At 31.4% G+C, this 25,069-nt stretch overlaps 1 long non-coding RNA gene across 1 annotated transcript; it reads right to left on the minus strand.

Moving 5' to 3' along the window:
• Positions 1–13,548: 13,548 nt before the first annotated feature.
• LOC139526851 (uncharacterized) lies at positions 13,549–15,546 on the minus strand. The gene is made up of 4 exons (XR_011665201.1): positions 15,464–15,546; positions 14,944–15,083; positions 13,955–14,042; positions 13,549–13,629 (listed from the first exon to the last, which is right to left on the minus strand). It is a non-coding gene; the product is annotated as an uncharacterized lncRNA (long non-coding RNA).
• Positions 15,547–25,069: the final 9,523 nt, after the last annotated feature.

Raw genomic sequence — 25,069 nt, forward strand, 5'->3', positions numbered from 1 at the left:
TCTTTACCTTTGTTCATGACCTAGAAATTCCTTTTGTACTTTCCATCTGGTGTAAACCAAACAACAATTTTCTACAATATAGCTTATTTTGATGTAAATATACAGGTTCGATTATTCAATAAGCGATTTTAAATTGTTTTGACAATTACCTTTATCCTCAAAAGTACATTTATATTTTGTAATTTTGTAAATCTTTTCACAGCAGGCCTTTCTTTAACTAATTTTGTGTCTTAAACTCTGAAAGGCACTATATATAGTTTGAAAACAAAAAAAATATATCAATATCAATTATCTCGAGCTCTCCAATGTGCCCCCTATAGAATTTCAATTTATTGGAAAATGATCTATTATCATTCTTACAGGGAATTCCTAGAATTCACTCCTATAGGTGTTTTAAGTATTAACTAGTTTTGGTGTGACATTAAAAACCTACAAAAAAATGTTCTGAACCAGTGGCTGTTTTCACCAAAAATCTCAAAAATTGTAAGTCATACACATGTAAGTATATAGCTTACGATCAATTCCTAAATAGCATTTTAACTCGGTGTTAGTAAAAACTTTGATGATAACATAAAGTATGTGCAACATCAAATTTTTTTATGCTTATAAAACCGGTAAAAGTCGCAGTTATACCTGCAATTCGACAAATTTAAACCATTGTAAACATTCCAGGTAGTTTCAACACATGTTGGTGAAACATAATTTACAACTGGTTGCGTATACGTATTTTTTTTATGAAGATAGTTGTGGACTTATTTACTAGGCTTAAAAGTAGCTCAATATTTTGTACATCAAAAATCAAAACATGTATCAGAAATGAGTTCTTCTTGTCCTTCAAAAGTAACAAAGAGAGAATGTATGGATAAGATATCAAGGTTCTTTGAAACTGATTATTTGTCAGAATCATTACTTGAAGATACCTATATTTGGAAATTTTAGATGCCAATCTATTGTGTTTCTTAAATAGTCTATCATTTATTTCAGAACAGCTGCAGCCGTCTCACCTGCTCACAAACTATAAACCATATTTAGACAAAAGAATTCATTTGACGTCTAACAACAACACTCTTGTCTTTGTGTGAGATGAAAGCAATACTCCCTGTTAATGCACACTTGTTTGTCTTATTTGGAAAAGATACACCTTCTTTGAAGAAAATTCTTAAGAATTGATTGTTGTGTTAGCTTGTGATAAAAATGTTATTACAATAGAACAGAACAAGTAGTTGAACATGTCTTTCAATGCAATACATTACTATCCTCTCCTTGTTTGTCATATTTATGATGTTCATAGATGGAGACATCCATATTGTAAGTAGTATATTTGATCTTTTCAAATTAATAAGTTTAGAAAAGCTTTCAAATCCCACAGAGCGTTAATGACACAAACATGCTGTCATAGTTTTACTTGAATATGTACTAGATTTTAGAATTGATACTATAAGTTGGAACAGCATTCGTTAAGGATCAAAATAAGCTGAAATATTAACAGGTGATGGTGCTCCATTTCTATGTATTTGATTTTTAAAAATGGCAAAAAATTACTGACTCCGATTTTTACCTGATATTTGTTTATGTATTATTCAGGTCTCAAATCGAACGAAAAAGAAATGTAGAATCGGCTTAAACTTTGGTAAATTACCTTTTATTAGCTATTGAAGTCTTTAAAATAAAGAAATAAGGGTGTTATGGGGCAAAATATATTTCCCTGTTTTGTAAGGAAATTAACACGGAGTGTGACTATCTGACACAAATTCCAAAACCTCACCTTAGTTCATCCTTAATTACTGAATTAGTTATAACAGTCTGATTTAAAAATTCTATTGTTATAGGCTTCTTTTTAGAATGCAACGACCAATTGACATATATGCTCTATCAAATTAAACGAATAATAGGTAAGTACATTTTCACCGAGTTGACATCCTTAGCTTTAATATATTCATGCAATAAATACATTTAATTGTCTCTTTCGAATGACAAAAAATTACATGATGACACAAAATCCATTAAAAAACATAGACACACGACATCAGTAGAATATTAAACTATCTCAATGTAAGTTGAGGCAATTGACAAAACCAAATATAAAATAAATGAACCACTATTTTGTTATCCGCCGATATGTTAGTCAAGTTATGATTAACTAATACATATTTAAGAATCATTTCCTCACAGATTGATGTTCCTCGCTTTGACTCAAATTCTCACATTACTTTCAAACATACCAAAACTGATATCCACATTACATCATTTCTAAATAAAATAATCAACAATGCATGAACTTGGTAAAATATATCAGCATTGGGTGTTTTTTTTTGTGTCTAGACGTCATTATATTAATCGAGATTACCTGCGAAGACTGCCAACAGTCACATAATCCAATATTAACACAAATATAAATATGATAAATAGATAACGACCACGTTTAAACTGATTCTTTTGGGTCTGTTTGATTCCATTGTGTTAACTGATGTGTATATTGATCATAGGTTTTACCGGTATGAGAATGATTTATCTTTTTATTTAATATATGCGTTATCCATCTCAAGCTGAGTTGTTACATCGAAGGTCATAAAAATGAGGTTTCAATGAGGTCAAATTATTCACTTACAACTTAATCAGCGATCTTTCGAATATTATTTTGACAAAATTGAACCAAACTGCCTGCTTAAAGCGAATTATTATTTCACTATTTCATTTTCATCATTGATTTTTTTTCCTTATGTCTCGTATTCAACGCCTCTTTATCATTCCTGATCAGAAATTCAGCAGTTATCACAGAATGACGTCTCCAATTATTGCAAGACTTTCCTCAATTATAAATTTACATGTGATTTCATGTAACAATTTGCATCAACCTTGATTAAAACACAGTTATTATAGTTTCGCAAGCATTTTGGAGATAATTTTGCACTAATTTGAACAAAATCTTTTCACTATTCATTATATTGACATATATGGTTTGTGTACATTAATTTACTTCTTCTTGGTTTCCCTTGAAGGCGACAAGTTGAGTTAAAACTGAGACATATATTCATGATATTCTCTACAATTGTAAAAATGAACCTGGCTATATTCCAAATATTTTTTTAATAATCATTTTTGGTTTTATCATTTTCCATTTTTTGAATAAATTGCTGATTTTCAAATTTGCCTTGATCATCAGCATGATCAGAGAAAAGTCATTGATTGTCAAAATGCGCATATAATGCATAAGAATTGCTACCGTTTATTTTATTATCAACAGTTTTTTATTTTCATTTTCCTGTTGAAACTGTTGGTTTTATTATATATTTCGAATTATAAAATTGGTTTACATGAAACATACTGACAAAGCTTATTGAATATTTTAAAACATTAAATTTTCAATTACTATCTTTATATAATGTATAAGTTACATGGTTTCGAAGTTGTTTCTCTAGTATTGAAAGTCTTAATTAACATGATTTAATCAATTTAATTTGAATGATAAAATGTTATTGCATATTGTCCTTGACTTGGTTGGGCTCGGTTGTAGTCCTGTCAAGTAATGTTGTCATTTTAATGTTATATTTAACATTGCCATTAAAGCAGGAGGTTTGGCATGCCACAACACCAGGTTCAACCAATCATTTTGTTCTTAAAATGTCCTGTACCAAGTGTGGAAAATTGCCATTGTTATATTATAGTTCGTTTCTGTGTGTGTTACATTTTATTGTTGTGTTTCTGTTGTGTCATAGTTCTCTTCTTATATTTAATGTGTTTTCCTAAGTTTTAGTTTGTAACCCGGATATGTTTTGTATTTCTCAATCGATTTATGAATTTCGAACAGCGGTATACTAATGTGCCTTTATTTGCTTAGTTTTGTAAATGTTAAAATGATCACTACCTATATTCCAATTGCATCTTCATTTGGTATATGTTCACTTAAGAAATCCTGCAAAACACTGAATATTTAGTGAGCGAAAAAAACCTCTTAAGGAAATATTTTTCTTGGATCGCTAACAATTACCACAATTGTATCAACCTTATAACCTTTACGAAACGAATTTTGTACCCGACGACAAAAATAAAATATCAGACTGAACAGAAAAAGTGCTTTTAAATATTATAAATTGAATAGGTAACATTGTTAAATTTACTTTCAAGCAAAACATAGGCACAAAAGTATATGCGTTATGCTGTTTAGCGTTTAAGGTTACTACTTACCTATTATTTTTTTTTTCTAAATCAACTTATAAAGAAAAATTTGTTAGATGATGTTAAATTGTTTTTTAGGGGGGCGCGACCAAAAAATTAAACGTCATTCACGATGACGTTGACATTATACAGCGAAATATCAATTAAATACAGTCGACTCTCGTTATCTCGAAGTCAACCGGACCAGAGAAACATTTCGAGATACACATAGTTCGACTCAAACGAAAACCGGAAGTTTGACAAAACAAGAGACAAAACTCTTGCTTAGCTTGGTAAAGCTAAAATAAATCCGGGTGAATATGGGAAGGGGATCGATATTCTGGTATCAGATCGATGTACTTGTATGTCAATGTCTTTCATTATTATAATTATAAGATTATTTTACTTATAATTGTTTCAGTAACAACCTTTTCCTATGGCTTTTATCCGAGAGAGTAATTTCACATCGAAAGTTCTGTTATTCAGGTCGTTTATAGTTGACAAAATTGTTTATTCTCGGATACAAGAGACTTTAGAAAATTAAGATTCCTCTTCATTTTGTTTAATATCACTCTTTCTTTTCAAAAGAAAATACAACAAGATTAAAGACGCCGATTGAGTAGTTTTTAGGTGATCATCAACGGAAGTCATAATCCTTACTTTATACACACCCAAGCTCATTTGTGTAAATCACAATTTATTGTTTTGTAAACATTTTAAATACTTTTCATGAACATTAACAATGCATCATTAATTATCTATAAAAATTCTATAAAAGATAATCTTAGGTAAACACTCGTTGAAATAGCATGTCATAAATAAATACAGTGGTCAGTGACTGGAAATTTAATTACACGTGTATTGTCAGATTAACTCTTCTATCTATTTAAATGCCGGAGGTAATGTTTTGAAATATGTGTGTTAGTTCGAGATAAATAATGAATTTTCAATGCTTTTGTTAACCTTGGGATCGAAATTTAGTTCGACTCAACCGAAATTTCGACTTATCCAATTTCGACTTATCCCCAATTTCGACCTCTTCCAATTTCGACTCATCGGGAGTCGAATTACATACATTTATATGGAACAAAGTTTGGGACCACGTGAAAACTTTGACTCATCCGAAATTTCGAGTTAACCGAGTTCGAGACAACGAGAGTTAATTGTATAATCCATTTTGCAAAGATGCATATGGTTGTAAAATAAATTATTTGGCAAAACGTTACCTCATGTTTTAAAACAATCCAAAATCATCATATAAAAAGTAAAATCACTAAAAAATACTGAACTCCGAGGAAAATTCAAAACGGACAGTCCCTAATCAGTTGACAAAATCAAACGAATGGACACTAATTGTCATATTCCTGACTTGGTACAGGCTTTTTCAAATGTGATAAACACTGTCAATTACGACATCTTTATGACTTCTTAGTGATATTAAAAGTGACATTTCAACACTTTATGATCAGACGTATATCAAATACCATTGAGTATGTTTAACCCTGTCACTTATTTGCGCCTGTCCCAAGTCAGGAGCCTCTGGCCTTTGTTCTTAGTTCATTTGTGTGTTTCGAAGTTTAGTATGGCGTCCATTATCAATGAAATAGTACATATTTTTGTTTAAGAGACAGTCGAGGCATACCTCCGGGAACAGGATTTTCTCGCTTTTCATGCGTTTTAAACCCATGTGTGGCCTTCGTCTGGTTTCCGCTATTTGGTAGGGTTGTTGTCTTTGCTACACATTCCCTATTTCTATTGTTAATTGTAACGCTTTAATAAAATAATTTCTATTATTTTCCTTATGTTGAAAAGTAGCTTTCCATTTGTGAACTTTTCATTTCTAAGTAGCAATATTCCAACAGCATCTGCATACGGGGTACATATCTCCCAATTGATACGATATTCCCGTGTCTGCATTTCCTATCAAGATTTTCTTGATAGAGGGTTGATGCTCACAGGGAAGCTATTAAACCAAGAGTTCCAATTGGTGAAGTTGAAATCATCCCGTTGTAAAGTTTACGGACGCCATCACGAGTTGGTTGACCAATATGGAATAACCGTCTCACAAATGATCTTGGATATGTTCCTTCCCTTTCATGAATGTGACCTACCGAATTAGACTATTTACCGGATTTGTTATAACATAAGCAAGACGACGGGTGCCACGGGTGGAGCAGGGACTGCTTACCCTTCCGGAACACCTGAGATCACCCGAGTTTTTAAATGGGGTTCGTGTTGCTTATTCTTTAGTTTTGTATGTTGTGTGTACTATTGTTTGTCTGTTTGTCTTTTCCAATTTTAGCCTTGGCGTTGTCGGTTTATTTTCGATTTATGAGTTTGACTGTCCCTTTGGTATCTTTCGTCCCTCTTTTATGATGTAGCTTTGTATGTACTGTACATTTATCAAATCTCGTGAAATATGAAATAATTTTATTCCACAAAATGTGGTAATAATTATCAATACATAATGAAAAGGCGTAACATCAATTTTAAAGTTGAATCCATCGATTTAATGATAAGATTTAATTCATGGAAAACACCGAATAGTAACAAAACACAATTAAAGCATTGACTATAGCACATGTTTGTATACATGTAAAGGAGAAAATGCAAATAATTTTAATTAATAAATCAATGGGTTTTAATGTTATGCTGAAAGAAGCATTAATCTTTCGCAAATGTCTTTTACATTTTGTTAATATATAGCAAACAAAGTTATTACACTACAATATATACAACAGATTTGCAGTAAAATCAATGCATTGGCAGTACAGAATGTTACAATCCTATGGCACTCTGATCAATAAAAAAATATAAACTTCTGCTGAACTTGATTTGACTATCAAATTTGTCAACATCCATAATAAAGCTGTCTAGCTAAATTATCAAAATGTAAAATATGTAGGCCACAAGAGTATAAACTATATCTCTGGACGTTTATTAACACTAAAAACAATTCAAACTCTACTTAATCAAGTTACAGTGGCATTTAAAGGGCTTTATTTCATTTTGAAGATCGCATTGTTTCAGAATAAAATGTAAATTTCGATGTTTATCGCAGCTTCGGATCAAAAGGTGTCTAATTATCAGAGACATATTAAGATCACATGACATATACACGTGATGTATCACTGTAAAGTATTGATTGAAAACCACTTGATTTACGTTTACAACATCATTATTTCCACATTCTGGGAAAGGTGTATCATTATAGACAGGATAGTTAAAGATTGATGCTACTTGGAGTAAATCATGTCATGGTCACCTAAAGTATTTGACTTCTATACATCAGTAGAATAGAACAGTTTCAACAATTGTTAAGGTCAATCATAGTGGCATTTGTCATGTTTCGTGTGGAATAAAACATATTTTTAATATCAAATGACGCATGTATAGGATAGTCAGTAATAGAGAATACAGTTAATACAAACATGTAAGGTCGAATCAATAAAACTCCCGGCTGTCACAATGAAAAAAAAAAGACAAACAACAATATTTCTATTTTGTCTAAGTTTACTCAATGGAAAAAGTAGAAAAAAGTATTTTCACTGGGTCGATGCCACTGCTGGTGGACGTTTCGTCCCCGAGGGTATCACCAGCCCAGTAGTCAGCACTTCGGTGTTGACATGAATATCAATTATATGGTCATTTTAATAAATTTTCTGTTTACAAAACTTTGAATTTTTCGAAAAACTAAGAATTTTCTTACACCAGGAGTAGATTACATTAGCCGTATTTGGCACAGCTTTTTGGAATTTTGGGTCCTCAATGCTCTTCAACTTTGTATTTATTTGGCTTTTTAACTATTTTGATCTGAGCGTCACTGATGAGTCTTATGTAGACGAAACGCGCGTCTGGCGTATAAAATTATAATCCTGGTACTTTTGATAACTATTTACACCACTGGGTCGATGCCACTTCTGGTGGACGTTTCGCCCCCGAGGGTATCACCAGCCCAGTAGTCAGCACTTCATTGTTGACATGAATATCAATTATATGGTCATTTTTATAAATTTTCTGTTTACAAAACTTTGAATTTTTCGAAAAACTAAGAATTTTCTTACCCCAGGAGTAGATCACCTTAGCCGTATTTGGCACAACTTTTTTGGAATTTTGGGTCCTCAATGCTCTTCAACTTTGTATTTATTTGGCTTTTTAACTATTTTGATCTGAGCGTCACTGATGAGTCTTATGTAGACGAAACGCGCGTCTGGCGTATAAAATTATAATCCTGGTACTTTTGATAACTATTTACACCACTGGGTCGATGCCACTGCTGGTGGACGTTTCGCCCCCGAGGGTATCACCAACCCAGTAGTCAGCATTTCGGTGTTGACATGAATATCAATTATATGGTCATTTTTATAAATTTTCTGTTTACAAAACTTTGAATTTTTCGAAAAACTAAGAATTTTCTTACCCCAGGAGTAGATCACCTTAGCCGTATTTGGCACAACTTTTTTGGAATTTTGGGTCCTCAATGCTCTTCAACTTTGTATTTATTTGGCTTTTTAACTATTTTGATCTGAGCGTCACTGGTGAGTCTTATGTAGACGAAACGCGCGTCTGGCGTATAAAATTACAATCCTGGTACTTTTGATAACTATTAACACCACTGGGTCGATACCACTGCTGGTGGACGTTTTGTCCCCGAGGGTATCACGAGCCCAGTAGTCAGCACTTCGGTGTTGACATGAATATCAATTATATGGTCATTTTTATAAATTTTCTGTTTACAAAACTATGAATTTTTCGAAAAACTAAGAATTTTCTTACCCCAGGAGTAGATTACCTTAGCCGTATTTGGCACAACCTTTTGGAATTTTGGGTCCTCAATGCTCTTCAACTTTTTGGCTTTTTAACTATTTTGATCTGATCGTCACTGATGAGTCTTATGTAGACGAAACGCGCGTCTGGCGTATAAATTATAATCCTGGTACTTTTGATAACTATTCTTTTGAAATACGAATACCATTTTTATATAAGTTACATGGTATGTTAAAAAAACGAATTGCTTAATAAACATTGAATTAAATTTATCTTGAACTATTCGAAATACTTAGGCTTTCTATCCATGAATAAATAATCTAAGCTAGTTTTGTCTAAATCTGTTGTAATTTCGTATTTGATTTGAATTTTTAATTTTTGGAAACGAAACAACGCGGGTGAACAGTTATTCTCTCTCCAAATGCACACATTTGAATATAAATGCAAAAAAAAAAACAATTTAGTAAAGTTAACGTTTACTTGAAACTTACAATATACGAAATATTCAAAACTAGAAATATTGAATAATTTGCAATAAATACGTGTTATATATAGTCGTTTCATTTTAAATAAGTATTATTCTAGCTCTATCCATGTAATTACAAAAAAAAAACATTGCATGTTCGTATCATCAGATGATTTATAAAATACATACAAGACATTACTTGAGCTTCAGCACAGCAAACACTTTAAAATCGTAATCCTTGCTTGATGGGAGTGCAACTTGATATTCTGTTGAATAAAAAGTGAAGTTATAGACAATAAACTTTTTAGAGATTGTTTTATTTCAATTATTCTATTTTTCAAACTGTCTATTGGAACGTTTCAATATAAATCTCTGTAAATTTTAATGTATATAATTTGGAACGACTGATTTGTTTTGTGTCTAGCGGGGATACCTAAATTTTGTGAGAAATTATCCCACAAATATGTATCTTGTACAACTGTACTAAAGCGCATGTCGTGCATTACATGTAACTTTACAAAATAAGATCATCGTTCAGTTTCGAAAATGTTTGAGATGATGGATTTTGTCATTCATATAGTATGTAATTATTCACTGATGCTATTTTACTTGTATATGTAAATTCTATAAGCTGTATTGCTTCTGAATAAAAGACTAATATTATTATTATTATTATAGTTAAAATGTCAGAAGTCCTTTAACAGAGCCTGGACGATGCCAATATGGATAACATATCAATGCGGTTTTTTTATACAAAATTATTGTATTAATTAACTATTGTATCACATCTCCAGCGCCATGAGATGTATTTCAATCGAAGTAATCACCTATCTCCCCATCCTCCCGATCCCCGTGTTAATTAACATATTCAATCTTTACCACTATTTATGCGCATTACTTCTCTTACATACCTTTTTCTATTAAAAAAAATGTGTGATAGAATAACAGAACGGTCTTACAAGTAAAAACAATCAAATGTTTAAAATCAGGTCGTAGGTTACAATAGTACAATGTCAGGGGATAATGTTATGATTTTGATTTTCACATAATAAATATTTATACTCAAGTCTTATGGTTAAAACGCAGGGCATATTTTAGTTACATTTAACATTTATGCTGCATTTTAATATTTTTATACCTGATAACAAAAATGAACTATTTTAGTATGGGAACGACGTTGTTTTTGTGTGTGTTCATGCTAATGCTAGGCTTAGAGAAGTTATTAACAATGAAGCCCCGTAACTACGCAACGAATTAATGAAGAGTTAAGGTATTTGTAGAAAGGCTTTATTATAAAGCCAAGTGTAATACTGTATTAATACTACCAATTTTGGGGTGTTTGATTGTTTGCCTGAATAGTGTACCAACTCTGTATCAATTATTCCAGTTATGTAAATTGTTGTTATTCTCGTAATATGCAGTAACACTCCTGTCACTTGAGTTGCGCGGGATGCATAAATACGCAGTCATGTTTGATCGGAATTGAAACGTTTAATTCAATGGGTATATGTGGGAGAGAGTAATGATCTGATAAATAAATCTGATTTGTTTTTAGATAAAGAGCATGACATCATATTAAGATACGTATATTGTTGAACCTCTTAATCTTGTTTAGCCTTTCTTTTCGATTGTTGTTTCATGTGTGCTTTTATTCACAAGAAGCTTTTTGATCCAGTTTGTTTAAGTGTTTATGGATGATTTTGATAAAAAAAAATACACATTTGGCATTTTTTGTTAAGATTTCAATGATAAAAAAAGAGGGGTAAAAATACCAGGGAAACAATCTAACTCATAGATAGAAAATAATCTGACAACACTATGGTTAAACAAAAAGACAGACAGACAGACAAATAATGGTACACAAAACACAACATAGAAAACCAAATGATCAGCAACACGAAATCCACCAAAAACTTGGGATGATATCAGGTGCTCCGGAAGAGTAAGTTATATTACAGGTTAATAAAAGTGATTTTAAAATAATAATAATTTTTGCAAAAACTAGATAAATGCAAAGTATTTTTATTTTATATCTTAAACTTAAACTTATAAACGTATTCAAAATTTAATGATGCAAAAAATATTCTTTTTAATATTTGATCGTAAAGCACAACGTAGAATAAATTGACGGAGAAATGACACAAGTTTTAATGGTTTTTCTAATAATTTTTCAGAGATCATAATTTGAGTAAAGACAATTACATTTTGTTTTCATTGTGTACTCTTATACTACAGTCGCATATTTGGGTGTACAATGTAGGTTTATGGACTCACAAGCATTTTTAACCCTGTCACATTTTTTAGCTATCGTTTAAACTTTCTGTTTTGAATTTTGCTCGGAGTTTACTTTTTATGTACATTTTCCTAGCCATTAGCTAGTATAGAGATTGTCGTAGATCCTTGTCATATTTATATATATATAAAAAAAATCTAGTTAAAGATTTAAACATTTTCTATCCGGGGCCTTTTAGGATTTGTGCACTACTGAAAGCTGTACAGAGAGTCATCATTGCTTAACTATCATTTCATTTTAACTGGTCGTTAGTTGACACATTGGCAATTACACCACATCTATTGATTTTTTTGTTTATAAATATGACTTTCTGGCTACTTTTGTCTGATCAATTTCCTTTCATATAAATATTTCAAACAGCTCTAACATTATGTGTGATTACTGAATCAGACTGATTGAAAAGGTTTTGTTGTATATAATCGGGAAAAAAGGGTACCACTTTTTTGTGATCTTGAAATATCGAATAGTGCATACTAGTATTTGTCATTTCAAAAATCATAGAATGAGTTCAAATATTCATATTTCTGACTTGGTACACGCATTTTCTTATGTAGAAAAAGGTTGATTAAACCTAGTTTAAAAGCTAGCTAAACCTCTCACATGTATAAGAGTAGCATCAAATTTCACTATATAGACAACGATGTGGCAAAATAATGGCAAAAAAAAATTCAATCAAAAACAAGGGATGATGTGAGATACTCGTTTTAAAAGTCTGTGTGTGTTTAACATTTTTAAAAAAGAAATTGAAACAAATAAAGGCAAAAGTAGTATACAGCTGTTCGAACATCATAAATCGATTGATAGAAACAAAAATCAGGTTACAAACTAAAACCGTGGGAAACACATCAACATTGAGAGGGGATAAAACTGATCAGTTTCTTAGCTTCCAAAAAAAACACAACACAAATCATCCCTTTTCAGCGTAATCAATACTGATAACAAACATAATCGGGATAGACGATTTGATTTATTTTCAAGATTGCTAAATATTTCCAAATGACAGGAGATGTGAATGACCCCTAATGACGTACTCTTTAAATTAATCAATCCAAGTTGACAATTTTAACAAGAAAGTTAAGTATCTAAATCATTTCCCATCTATCAAAAAAAGAGAAAAGATACATAATCCATGGCGGCTCATCCATACCTTATTTCCATTTGTTTCTACACCCGATACAAGACACAAAAGGGTATTGATGACTTATTAAACATCTGAACTATTTTTAATAAATAGCTTCACACTATAATTTATTGCATGTGTGTGTTATTATTGATATCGTTTTAAATTCAATTTATTCAACAAATTTTCTATAGTGTTTGACCGCAAAAATATTTAGATAAAACATAAAGGTCAAATTATTAAAGTTAATTATTGTTTTTACCTTCAAGTAATTCATGTAGTTTCATGTTCAGTATCATTTACAGTTAACACGCTATATGACCATTTGGGATTTTCAATAGGTTTCTGTTTTATACTGTTTTTCGGCCCTAAACTAGCAACAAATGCATGAACGACAAACCGGATGCACACATAGACATTCTCAATTATCAGGGGGTCATACGGTTGCCTATAATTGCTTACACCAACTTGTTTAAATATTGTTGGATAGATTTCTCACTGGCAATTATACATAATCGACTCATTTTTGTACATACAATTGAGGTCTAAAAGAGGGACGAAAGATACCAGAGGGACAGTCAAACTCATAAATCGAAAATAAACTGACAACGCCATGGCTAAAATGTGGCACCCGTCGTGTTGCATATTTTTAGACAATAAGTGCATATGACTGCTGTCGCCTAGTTAAGATGAGAAAAACTCGTTGAAAGACTTATTTGAATGCATGAATCAGACAGAATAAAACAATACATTTGAGAATATTTATTAAATATCGTCTTTGTTGTTGTTATTGATGGTGTTTGTCTTCAGTCATTCTGATCTTACAACCTACAAAATAAAAGGAAAAGCTTCAGTTTTGTTCAATTGAAATGCGTATCAAAAGGTCGAGTTGTTGATCGAAATGGCAGTTTACCAAACATGTATATGAAGATAACATTTTAAAATTGTTGTCATTATAAATCCAGGTTTATTGTTGTTCATTGCATTTACCACGCTGAGGTTCTAATGTAAATATGAGAGTTCGATTAAGCATACGATTTAAATGATCTGAAACTTGTTTCCACTCTCATAATTCAGATTGAAAAAAAAAGTTATAAAAAAAGGAATGACCACTGATAATTATCCTGTTAAATGAATTAACAATGATACGTACCTTTTTATATAATTTCCCATCATCCTTTAACTATTCTTGAAATTCTTGATGACTGTTTATTGATTGCTTTAGTAACAGCACGGCATATCTAAAAATAGATTTTATTTTTTGTAAATTTATAATTACTACATGGTTCTATGGATATATTTTCCAAGTCACTGTAACTCACATAGATCTTGCTTACAATAATTTCAACAGGAACACTTTTACCAAATGGACATAGGTCATTTGTAGTATCGTTGAATTTTGTTTTGGTTAGTCAGTTTATTCAAATTACAAAAAATATAAAGATACCAGAACTTATTTCCTTTGATATTTATTTCGATTGTGTTCTATTCTCGATTATGACGAATGTAGGTTTGCACAGATAGTGATACATGTATGTATGTAGCAGTAGACGCTTACCCTGCTGATATTTACGTATCTTTCTTTATGAAATTATTGCGATTCGCCAGTTATTTGTTTAGTATCTTCATTTGTTTCTACGCAATTGAACATCGGTAAACTAAACTTGCGTGTTTCGTCCAATAAAGACCGACTGTGAGACTCAATAAAAAGGTCAAACTGCAAAAATCAAAAAATATATTACATCTAAATTAAATCGTAATGTTTCATTTCTAATCATGAATTAGCGTCATTGTTGTTGCACTAAAGGACGTTGTTCACAACCAGTGGAGTAATAAAATATTTGAAGTTGGAAAAAAATAATTATTATTTTACTCCTGAACTCAATCGTAATATTTCAATTCTAATCATGAATAAACAAGTATATATGGAAAGTCTTATTTATCGCTATGCATTATCTAGCTTGTTTAATAAAAAAAAAGTTTCCAGAATTAGTTCAAACTTTCCGTTATCAATTGCAAGTATTAGTGACCTAAATTTTGCAAGGTTTTAATAAACCGCTGTTTAACTTCTGGCGATGTAATTTATGAGGGTAAATACAAGCGGTCGAAGTTGTTATCTAAGGATAATAGATAACTACAAACCTTTCCGTTTAGCCTTTTCTTTAACAGTTTGTCAAGATTAAACAATTTTCTAACTACCCATGCAAGCAGCTTTCCTCTTAGTTTGACTTTAGTGGAACCAATTGACTCAGAACAACTCTTTACCCTAAATGTGTTTTTGTCTACAAAAAACAAAATACTGTATTGTAGTTTATTTGATTCTTTGTTTTTCAAATTGTAGCACAATTCAGTGGAATGAAAATGAAGATATTTTTGTTTTATTATGGTTTAGCTAAATATTATAGATTTGCACAGATATTTGAGACAAACAAGAATACGTATTTAAAAATACCCTTACTATTATAAAACTGAATGAAAATTTTGGTGTCGATGGAAATTTGAAACACATCATTAACTTCTATTCGTTTAATTATTCATTGTAACCAAATAACAGTAGGTCTACTGTTTGTATTTGTATTAGTGACATCTTTTCATCATTAGTAATTTTAATCTTTAAAATATCTTTCTTTTCTTTTCTTTTTAACTGTTTAGTTTGACTTACTTAATGTTACCCGGAACTTCATGTTTGAAACAGATGCTTTTAGAGTACCACTTTCCCTATATCGTATTACCCATAGAACCTTTCTGAATAAAAATACATTTTAATGATTAATATTTAAAATTTTTCAATCAAAAAATTAAATCATACTCTTTGTTCTTATAAACATTTTCATCAAATATTATGTATTTATATTTATTTTGTGGTGCTAATCTGACTTAACGTTTTGCATGGTTCTTCCAGAAACATAACATTTTATATTTGCTATTGACACAAATGTACACAACTTCAGTTTTCTGTAACGATTGATACAGTACGCCAACAAAGTTCGTTCTGATTTTTGTATAAATAGTTTGCTTGATGTTCGTTTATGTTGCATTATAGTTTTCTAGGGTATCTAAAAACTGTAAATAATTTATCATTGTGACCATTTTAACTAAGTTATTTCTAGAAAAAAAATTAAAGTATCATTCAAACTTCAGAGTATTGTTAGCATTTAATAAGACTTTTGATGCCTTAAAATGATTTATGAATTTGACATTCCCAATCAATGTTTGCCAAGAGTTATGCACCTGTACAATATTGTATTGATTTTCGAATCTATACAAAATGTTTTAGTAGAAATGTATGACAGTTTCTATCCATGTCATAATAATCAAAGTTAACAATAGAAATAGAAATTTACCAACTTATACGTAAGGAATAACAGTATTGTATACATTTAATGAAGGTGACATCGGTGTCGTTGCTTTATTGCAAACACCTAAAGAAAGCCCACTCTTTAAATAAATAAAAACAATCTAATGAACCAATAGTTAAGTTCCTATTGCGTAAACCTACTTTTTTACCCGCCAGTCAGCTTTCATTCCGAGGCCAATGTTGGATGCTTCGACAATAATAGTTTTCTTCCAATCCCCCTTGATTGATATTCTGGGTATATCCACATGAGTTATCTTTATACTGATGGATTAGACAATTAAAGTATTTGTTAGATAGCAATATATATTGATAAAAGTTATCCCATTGCGAACAGATTTAATAAAACGTTCGGAAAACGCATATATTTCATAACTAATTTATATAAATCAATATAAGTAGTACAAACGTAAAATCAAAGACATGTAGTATAATTTATATATAATATTAATATAATACAAAAGAAAAAAATATTTATTGTAATTGTTTTTTACCATCCTCAGAAAACTAAATAAAAAGGATTGAAAGAAAAAGATTTAAGCAAACTTGAAAATTGATCAGATATATGACGTTATTGGAATTATAAAAAAGACGTGTGAAAGGTTGAAAGGCACCGAAGCATTTTTTTTTATCTACATAGATAACAAAACAAATTTTTACTTAAAGCCAGATGTATGTTCACTTGTTTTTTTTTTAATTTCCTTTTTTATTTCATTGATCCTAGTATATTTATTTAAATCAGAAAATATACGTCAGTACCATCTTACTTTTTAACATACGATCCTCCTTTCATATTTATATCTTTTATCTGTAGGCGACTGGAAATGTCTTTGCCTGAAATTGCTTTCCAAATTCTAGTGGCTGTAAAAGAAACATACATATATATTATGCAAACGAAAGTACGAATAATGAAAGTCCGATACTACCAAATCAATTCAAATTGAAATACTTTATATTTCACGGAGACGTTTTACATGTATACATTGGCTTGATTTAAAAGATAAAAGAATACATAACATTTAATTGGTTGATTTGTTTGTTGCCTAACGTCCTTATTTAGACATATGCTTGGCACAGATAAAACTTGGTTTAGTTTCCGTTGTCAACACAAAAAGCTGAAAGCCAACATGACGTGCTTCTATAGATCAACATGTAATTTACACTTTAATGAAGTTAAATGTATGAATAATAAAACAAAAATAATTTCATTTTTTCATTTTCATTTTTTTCAAATACGTTATTCAATAAAACATTATTGCGTGTCTAAATAGAATACTTTTTACTTTGCCTTTTTATTTTTAGTCATGGCGTTGTCAATTTATTTATCTATAAGTTTGACTGTCCCTCTGAAATCTTTCGTCCCTCTTTCATTGATATTTTTTTAACGATTTTCTCAAAGCATGGTTTTAACTGACCTTTTTGAATTTGCTTCCATGTGATTCTCCTAGGATATACATTTGGAAGTATTACCAAAAACAAACAAAGCAGTGAAAGTGTATTTTTACACTGCATGATTGCTTCGCCACCTTTTGAAAATGTATAACAGTTCAAATAAATTAGAACTTATTTTATACTATTTATTGGTAATGATTGTTATCGTATTACTATGGTCGTATGGATTCCAAAAATAAACAGCTGTTGTTGTTACATGTATGTTCTTCAAAAATGTGGAATTTATTGGAAAATGAGGAAGTATTAAATTTACTTGGAATTCGTAGAATTCACACCTACTGGATTCCAAGCATTTTTGCATTTCGTAATGGAAGTTTTTCCAAAACATTTGAACAATTTTCTTGGTAATTTGTGGCAAATCATCAAGATGGAAAATTTTACAGTTGGAAATTGCCTTTCAATTCTATTTTCACGGTTTCAAAAGAGGAACTAAAGATACCAGAGTGACAGTCAAACTCATAAATCGAAAAAAGTGACAAGGCCATGGCTAAAAATGAAAAAGACAAAGAGACAAACAATAGTACATATGACACTACATTAAAAACTAAAAAATAAGCAACACGAACCCCACCAAACACAAGGGGTGATCTCAAGTGCTCTGGACGGGTAAGCAGATCCTGCTCCACATGTGGCACCCGTATAGAAGTAAGCACTTATGTGTATAGTGGGAGATATTATGGACATAATTGTGCAAATCGTGATACAAGCATGAAATTTGGTATAAAGGTTAACTAAATGATACTTATAAAAAATCCGCTGCTGGCCAGAATTTTTTTTTTTTTTTTTTCAAGATGGCCACCACACATTTTGAAAATGGGCGTAATAACAAATTAGCCATTATTTGTTAATCCTTTGAAAGGTGTTATATGTAAAATCCATTGTTAAGTTTGATAAAAAGAAAATGACAGTTCATAAATTACGACTAGACAATACATTAATGAAACTTTAGGTGACTTCCGGTTTTAAAATGTCGGCTAACGAGTCAAAAATTTCGATTTTTTTTTACTTTCAATCAATTTTACAAGGGATTTTAATCCTTGAAAGGTGTGTCATGTATAATCCAATGTAAGATATGATAAAACGTTAAAAACAGCTCCTTAGTACGACAAAACAACACATAAAAGAAAAAAAATAGTGGTTTCCGGTTCCAAATTAGAGGCAAATACTTAAAAAATATTTTAATAATTTTCAAGTAATAATACAAGCATGAAATACAAGCATGAAATTTGGTATACAGGTGGACTAAAAGATAATTAAAAGAAATAAGTGTGCTGGCCATAAAAAATTTATTTCCTTTTTTTCAAGATGGCCACCGATCATTTTGCAAATGGCGTCATATCCAGAAGTAAATCTTTGAAAGTTGTGTTATAGGTATAATCCAATGTAAGGTTTTATTAAGCTTTAAATTACAGTTCTTAAAGTACAAAAAACAACACATAAATGACAAAAAAAGAGTAATTTCCGGTTTCAAAATGGCGGCAAAATTTTGGAAAACGTATTTTTTTTTAATAATTTTCATCATTAAACTTAACAAGTGATATCACATTCTTTGTTAAGATTAAATGCCTAGTTTTGTTAGAAAGACTCGTACAAGAAAGGACAGAACGGTAGCATTTACAGTCACCAACACAATAGGATATTTCGCCTCCTCATTTCAAAAGTTTCCGACAACTTTAACGGCAGCCGAAGAAGTCCTCGATTTGTTTCTTTCATCCAACCCCAGTGTTCATGAATTGGTACATAAATCAGGCTGAGCCCAAACTTATCCTCCTTGATACGCTGCTCTTTGGATGTCCTCCGAAAAAAAACTCTTGTAGGCGGAACTACATCACAATGCCGCTGCTTCCTTGGTAAAAATTTACATCGTGCCTCATTAACAGCAAATAGTGATGTTGTTCTGTCATACATGATGCAAACAAATGCTTATTTTGTGTCCTTGTATGTGTCTTTATACTTCAGCAAAGAAATAAGTACGTCCCTTACATGTTGAAATGCTTCCTATGTCATCCAAACTGACCTATTCCCTTAGTGTCACATGCACTGAATGTATGAATGAAAGGAAGAGTAGCTACACGAGGACCAAACGCATTTGATATATCACGTACAGGAAGCCATCAAAAGTCTTCATTCCTGCCAAAACCTATTCACAGTTTGTTCCACCATATTTTTGGAGTGTTGCAATGTTTAGTACTACTACATCTGTGTCGGTGCTACCTTAAATTACCGTCCTACAACAATTTTCATAATCAGGCCGAACATGGACAAAAATTCGTATATCTGCTTCTCCATGCTTACAAGGGATAGATGGAAAGTATCCTTATTAGTCTCTACAGAAGCATTTCTGTCGGCAAGACACTTCGTTTCATTGTCATCTTCATAGAGAAAACTACTCCAAAACCCAACTTTTGTCTTCTCACATCTAGCCTTTCAATGATCCATTTAGTAAATCTAACACAATATCTACTCTTGAATACTTATCGATGCAATATTTTATTTAAGGCCGTATAACACAATTGCAAAATCATCCAATATTGTTCCCTACAAGGTGGCCTGGAATTATCCATTGCTGCTCTATCAACGATAAACGCGTCAGAATTTGGATCTGCAAATTGCAAAATGTTTCAAGTTTATCCATTTGCACCGATTTAATACCACTGTTAAAAATGACATCCGAAGACAAAAACGGAGGAGCAGTTTGTCTTTATAGATTAAGAAATATTCCAAATCAATTTGTCCACTACGACAAGAAATAAAAGTCTAGAAAAGATATCTAAGGTTCTCTAGCTTTGTTTTTTACAAAAACGTTTACAGTTTTATTTTACCGACATAATAGGAAGTTGTTCTTTTTGATCTGTTTATAAGAAACCGGTTCTCCTTCGTTTTGTATTTGCTTCAAACGATCTACAAATTATTTGCCTTTGATCTTTTTAAAGAAATCCTTTTGTGTTCATTAAGTCGTTCATCTATTATAGAATGCCTCAAACTACTAGATCTTGCAAATTCATCTGCTAGTCTACTGACTTCTGGTCTAGCTATCATCAATACGTCTAAATGAGGGCTTCGGTTAAACCTTTGACAACACATCGCCCTTTACAATTGCATTATTCTGTTTTTGTCTGATCAATTGTGTTATAAGAAAAAATATTTTCTGGTCTTACGTACAATAAAATTATCATTTTCAAAATCAATTGCCACCTGTGGGTGACTTAAGAGAAGGAAAGCCATATCTCGGAGAAGGTCGGTCGCGATCGAGAATATGTTACACGATCAAGACCTAAATGAATACAGTATCATGCTTTATATGAACTGTTTGTACAAAATCTGACTCATGAAATGAGCATACTACCAAATTCACAAAAAGTTCTTATTTTATAATTTAACTCCAGGAATTGAACTGTGGTAGAGATGACTATATTTTCTTACGCCAGTCTATCAAATCATTGAACGTCACAGAGTCATGACATGATTATAATTTCTGTGTTTAGCTTTCTTAAGCCGATATATACCTTTCAAGCTAAAACACATAGAGTTATCTGATGCGCGTGTCTAGTCCTAGGTACATTTGAACATACATACAAGAATATGCCGTTCTGTGTGTTGCAATACTAGTTTTAGTGAGGACACATGACACATGTGTCCATCTACCTTCACGTTATATATCACCCAGAATTTTATAACAAGTCATTTCAATGTGAAATCCACCTTACAATCCTTTGTACAAATCAGGCAATTCCCACTGAATATCCATTACCAAAAGTGGCTGATCTGCCGTTACTATCGATGTTTTTCTCGTTTTTATCACATTTTCCGTCTTATCCATCAAATACCTCATTATTGCAACTGAATGGGCTTGTTTTTAAACAGTGGCATCATAGATTTTACACTTACTTGCTTTTTAGAGTAATGAGATGAACTACGATTTATATCAGTTTGCCCTGGTAGTGCATACAAATCACTCATTATGTCTATAAATAGTTTGCGCATGCGCAAAATTGTTAAATCATATGTGTCATAACCTTGAAAAATGTTATCAAACCAGATCATAATATCATTGAAAATCCCAAATGACTTATTTTATATTAAATAGTTGAAATATTTTTAAATGAATTTTGTAACATTTTTGCGCATGCGCAAACCCTGTATGTGTCAAATATTCATGTCTAGTGAATTATTCACATGTGAGGAAGGTAGCTACCAAACCTGACAGTAGTTTTTCACTAAAAGAAGGTAAACGAAAAGTTTTCCAGAAAAAATCAGTATTTTCAAACTGAAAAAACAGCCATTTTAGAAAACGGCGGTGGCCATCTTGAAAAAATGATTTTATTTAATGGCCAGCAGTTGTTTTTTTAAAAGTATATAATAATGATGCTTTGTGGTAATTTTCATGCTTGTATCATCATTTGCACAATTCCCTCGATTTTGCCTGCTAATATCTTCCACTAGTAGACATGAATTATCATAGATTTGTAGATTTGGTCATAACAAAGTAATAACTTAAAAAAAATTAGAGCTTTAAAAACTGAGTCTTTTCTACCTCAGAAATTAGTACTATTGCCTGTTTTACGAAAGAATTATGAGAATATTTGGTAGCAATGCTGTTTGTATGTTTTGTACTTTCTTTGGCCATTAATGTGTTAGTTATTTGAGCGTCATTGGTGAGTCTTATTAGACGTAACGCGCATCAGACGTTCAAAATTAAAATCCTCAGATCTATGATGAGTTCACTCATTGAACCCGAAATTATCTATTTCTAGTTGTCGCCAAAAAATCTCTTATATTTCTAATCTATCGTTTTAAAACCTGCAATACCAGACCAGATCCATTGATACATTTAGAACATTATTGACAAATGGTCTACGTTTTAGCAGTTTTTGGTCCGTAAATGAGGTTTAATTACATTAAAAACTCATGAAAGTAATTTATCTAAAACAATGAATTTGCTTATATAAGATAATTTTTTAAATTACAATTACTGATTACAAATGTTATGAGATCACCTAGTGTCAAAAAAGATATAGACTTGTGTCTTTTGACACTATGCAAGATATATTGTCATAAACAAATGATCACATAAAAATGCTGTTAATAATAAAGACTGGTGTAATAGGGTCATGAAGAAACGTACAGATTGTAATTTTGAATTGTATACTAGTATTAATAGACATTTGCGGAAACTAGGTCTACACTTAGGATTACACCTTAGACTTACGATTACAGTTAAAAAAAAACAAAGGGTTATCTCAAAATGAAAAAAAACAAAAACAAATAAAGATACATAGTAAAATGATTTTTTTCATTATGTAAATAAGTCTTTACGGCGACAAACGAAGTCAGCGCATATGGTCACAACAGGTGTTAATCGCTGTCGTGGATGTCTCCACAAAGTTGCCCCGAATAATATTGTTCCTGTGGTTCTGTTATCGGCCTATAAATTTCAGTTGAATTTCCGTCAATAGCCCCTTCTGCAAACGGAAGTTTTCCCCACCCACCTTGTAAGTCCTGCCATTCGTCCAAAGAAGGACAATGAATGAGACGACTATATGTTTCTTCAAAAATAGGTATACATGCATGCATTTCATCTCTAATAGTCGAAACACTAACGTCAAATATTACAGAAAGCATGTGATATGACGGATACGATCGTAACCAGAGCATAAAAAGAAGTATTCTGTTTCTTGGAGAAAGCGTATGATTTCGACCGGTGTCTGGAAAGAACGTTCACATCGGCTAAATTTTGGAGCAAAGTTTCAGGAGTTTCATCTGTTACTTCAAAGAAAGAATATCGGTTGCTTGTAAAGAAAAACCAGTTATCAACGAAATTCTTTATGTCGCTACATGTAGTTCTTAAACAACAACTTGTTGAATCTCATTCTCCTTAAAAAAAATCTCAGTTGTCAAATCAATTTATGAAATGATGTTCCTTCATTTTTTCATATAAAGATATATGAAGATGTGGTATCCGTGCCAATGAGACAACTCTCCATCCAAATAACAATTTATAAAAGTAAATCATTATAGGTCAATTTACGGCCTTCAACATTATATATGCATACTTTAGAGTGGCATGCTTAAACTATAGTTTAACACAACGACCAATATTAAATATGTTAAGTATAGTTACATATTTTGCTTGAAAACTCAATTGTTCAACATTTAAAATCATCATAAATGAGATAGCATTGGTTTTGAAAGAAAGTTTGTATTTACACTTTGAGACGATCAAAGTTTAAATGTTACCTGTAAGTGTAATCGTAATCCTAATCGTAGGTGTATGCGAGTTTTCGCAAATGTCTAGTAGTGTGCTGAATAAGGAAATTGTTCTACAACTTGAAAATGTTTTATTTGATAAAAATATTGAAGAATGTTTTGTTACAGAGTAATAGTAACAAGCTTCGTACGTATAAGCTATTTAAATCACACTATTGTACAGAGTAATATTTGAATATATATCTATTCAATCTGGACGTGTTAATGCAAAATTCAAATGGGCCGTTGTGTCACTTAAAATAGAACCAGGACCATATGAGAATAAACCAATGATATACTATAAGTGAAAGACCTTGTTTTATGTGTAAAAAAATTAAAATAAATATGAGAAACATGTATCTACTTTAGGTCCTTTATGTCCAAACCTTCGAAATAAATTGTAATGCAGTGAAAGATAATGATCAGTTTTATAAATTGTTTATTGACGCTTGCATTTGATTTAGTATTTAAGCTATGCTGTTTTACAGTTAGTTTTAATATACAATAGTTATCAAAGGTACCAGGATTATAATTTATGTTTTATATGTATTCCAATCTTTTATGTTATATGCAATGTTTTAGGTTATATGCAATGTTTTATATGTTTATTGGAATGTATAATGTTATACAAAAAAATGAAAACAACACGTTTAATAATTTCTTGCGTCCGAAGCACTTTTCTGGATTTACCTTCACCAGGAACACTCAAAGCCAAACATTCGAAGATGTATAAGTACCGAAACCGTTGAAGAGCTATATGTGAACAATACCAAAAATAAATTGCCAAATTCACCTAAATATAAAAAAGAAGATGTGGTATGATTGCCAATGAGACAACTGTCCACAAGAGATTAAAATGACACATACATTAACAACTCTAGGTCACCGTGTGGCTTTCAACAATGTGCAAAGCTCAAACCGCATAGTCAGCTGCCCCGATATGACAATGTAAAACAATTCAAACGAGAAAACTAACGGCCTTATTTATATAAAAACAAATTAACGAAAATTAAATATGTAACTCATAAACAAACTACAACCACTGAATTACAGGCTCCTGACTTGGGACAGGCACATACATAAATAATGTGGCGGGGTTAAACATGTTAGCGGGATCCGAACCCTCTCCCTAACCTGGGACAGTGGTATAACAGTACAACATAAAAACAAACTATAAAAATCAGTTGAAAAGGCTTAACCCATCAGATGAACAAG

This window comes from Mytilus edulis, chromosome 6 (genome assembly GCF_963676685.1).
Source record: "Mytilus edulis chromosome 6, xbMytEdul2.2, whole genome shotgun sequence".
NCBI classification, from domain to species: Eukaryota; Metazoa; Mollusca; class Bivalvia; order Mytilida; family Mytilidae; genus Mytilus; species Mytilus edulis.